Here is a 3,386-nt window from a genome sequence, read left to right on the forward strand (position 1 = left end):
AAAAAATGAGGAAGTGAAAGAGGAGAACTGAAATTTTCAAAGGGCAGTTGAGAAGACAAAGTCAAGTATTATAATGAAATGTGCAAAGAGCTGGAGTCAGAAAACAGAAAGAGAAGAACACACTCAGCATTTCTCAAGCTGAAAGAACTGAAGCAAAAATTCAAACCTTGACTAGCAATTTTGAAGGATTCTATGGGCAAAAGACTGAATGATACAGAAAACAACAAAAGATGATGGAAGGATTACCCAGAGTCACTGTATCAAAAAGAAATGGTCAATGTACAACCATTTCAAGAGGCAGCACATGATCAAGAATCAATGGTGTTGAAGGAAGACATCCAAGCTGCACTGAAGTCATTGGCTAAAAGACTCCAGGAATTGATTGAATGCAAACAGAAATATTTCAATAAACAGAGGTAGCACTAGAGGCACTCATTCATCTATGCCAAGAATTTTGGGAAACTGCTACCTGGTCAACTAATTAGAAAAGGCACATATTTGTGGTCTTTTCATAGAGAGGTGACTCATGGAATGTGGAAATCATCAAATGATATAATTTGCAAATAAAACTTTGCTTAAGATAATTAAAAAATAGATGAAACAGTAAACTGTCAGGAACTCAAGCCAGATTCAGAAGAGGTCATGGGACTAGGGATATCATTGCTGACATCAGATGGATCTTGGCTGAAAGCAGAGAATACCAGAAAGATGTTTACTTGTGCTTTATTCACTATGCAAAGATTTTCAATTGTGTGTGTTGTGACAAACTATGGATAACATTGCAAAGAATGAGTATTACAGAACACTTAATTGTGCGCATCAGGAGCCTGTACATAGACCAAGAGGCAATTGTTAGAACAAGATATTTAATGTTTTCAAATCAGGAAAGATGTGTGTCAGGGTTGTAGCCTTTCACCATACTTATTTAATCTATATGCTGAACAAATAATCTGAGAAACTGGATCATATGAAGAATGTAACATCAAGATGAGAGGAAGCTTCATTAACAACCTGTGACATATAGAGGATACAACCTTGCTTGCTGAAAATGAAGAGGACTTAAAATACTTACAAATGAAGATCAAAGACCACAGCTTCCACATGGATTGCACCTCGATGTAAACAAAACAAGAATCCTTACCATTGGACCAATAAATCATATCAGGATCAGTGGAGAAAAGATTGACGTTGTCAGAGACTTCATTTTGCTTGGATCCACCATCATCACTCATGGAAGCAGCAGTCAAGAAATCAATGGACGTATTTCTTTAGGCAAATGTGCAGAAAAGACTTCTTTAAAGTGTTCAAGAGCAAATAGATCAGTTTGAAATCTAAGGTTAGCATGGCCCAAGCAACATTGTTTTCAATTACCTCATATGCTTGTGAAAGTTGGATAGTGAATAAGGAATACCATAGAATAATTCATCCATTTGAATTATGATGTTGGAGAAGAATAATAAAAGTACCATGGCCTGCCAGAAGAACAAACAAACCTGTGTTGAAAGAAGTATAACCAGAATGCTCCCTGGACGCCAGGATGTCTCTCATACTTTGGACATGTTATCAGAAGGGACCAGTCTCTGAAGAACACCATGCTTGATAAAGTAGAGGGTCAGCGAAAAAGAGGAAGACACCCAAGGAGACGGATTGGTGCAGTGGCAACAGCAATGGACTCAAACATAACAACTATTGTGAGGATGATTCAGGATTCGGCAGTGTTTCATCATCCTGTTGTGTATAGAGTCCCTGTGAGTTGGAACTGACTCAATGGCACTTAACAACAGCAATCCAAAACAGAAGTCTTGATGGCACAGTTGTTATGTTCCTAGCTGCTAACTGAAAGTTCAATGGTTCAAACCCACACTCTGCCCCATGAGGGGAAAATGTGGTAATCTGCTACCCTAAAACTTTTATAACGTTGAAAATCCTATGGTGCAATTATACTCTGCCCTGTAGGCTTGCTATGAGTAGGAACCAACTCTACAACAATGGGTATTATGTGTACATCCAAAAGACTTGAGAACAGCCATGCAAACAGATGCATATTACCAATATTTATTGCAGCACTGTTCACAACATACACAGGATGAAAACAACCCAAATGGTCACTGATGAATGGATAATCAAAATCTGGCATATGTAGATAATGTCTTTTCACTTTTAAAGGACTGTGAAGGAGAAGTAGAAAGCATGTCTTAGCAAGGCAGAGGAGAGGGGTCCACATTTGGCAGAGTGATGAGGAAGGTTTATGGAGCAGAGAAATGTGGACAGAGGGTTCAAGGAGAGGGATCTTAGGAGAAAGTGAGTGAGCATGCTGTGGTCTGTTTTTCTGAAAGCAGGTGTCCAGGTTTCTTCACATGTACCCTGCCCACAGCAACCCCAGCAGCCCGGTGAGACATCACTGAGAAGTAGTTGTCTTTTCCTTCTCCTCCAGCCACACTGGCCTCCTTACCTCATGTCCTCTGCACTGGCTGCTTCCTTTGCCTGGAACAATCTCTGCACAGCTCAGCACTCACACTTCAGCTCCCCTGGCCTTTGTGCCAAGAGACCATCCCGATCACCTGTTTCAATTTCAATTTCAATTTCCCAAGCCTGTCTCACCATGTACCTCCTTATGTCTCCTTTCCACATTTAGGTGTTTTTCCACTTAGCACTCATCCCTGACTCATACTCTCTAAGCTGACTTGGGTTTGGTTTATTGGTTTCTGCATTGGGATCCATGAGGGCAGAGTCTTGACCATCATGTCCCTGCCATTTCTCCAGTGCCCAGAGCAATGCCTGGATGTAGGCGTCATCCCATAAACATCTGTTGATTTGTTTCCAGCATCTCCTCTCTGATTCTCCCAATTATCTGCCACACTCATACCCCAGTTCTGGTATCTATGCCAGTTATGTAGTCAGAGGAGTCGCCGGGTGATACAAAAAGTAAAGCGCTTAACTACCAGCTGAAAGGTGTAGTTCAAGGTCACCCAAAAGCACCTCAGAAGATAATCCTGACAATCAATTTCTGAGACATCATAGCCATTGAAAATCCTATGGAGCACAGCTCTACTCTGTACATGATTTCATGATTTGGACTCAACCCAATGGTAACTAATAGAAACAACAGGGTTGGTCAGGAAAACTTGAACCCTAGACACCCATCCTCCCCATGGACTACTCATTCTTCTGCTCAGAGTCAGCCTGCTCAGCCATTCCAGTCCTGGGAAAGTCAACTAGTGTTGCAGACCGTGTAAGACTAGTCAGAGGTTCGAGGCCCTCTAGGGCCGAGTGTAACAAATGAGGCCACTGGCAGTTAATGGCAAATTGCTTTCATATTAATATTCAGGTATATATATTAAATTAATACACTGGAGCCTTTGACAATCCACAGATAAATGTGGTAT

This window comes from Chrysochloris asiatica, unplaced genomic scaffold, assembly GCF_000296735.1.
Source record: "Chrysochloris asiatica unplaced genomic scaffold, ChrAsi1.0 scaffold00173, whole genome shotgun sequence".
Classification (NCBI taxonomy): domain Eukaryota; kingdom Metazoa; phylum Chordata; class Mammalia; order Afrosoricida; family Chrysochloridae; genus Chrysochloris; species Chrysochloris asiatica.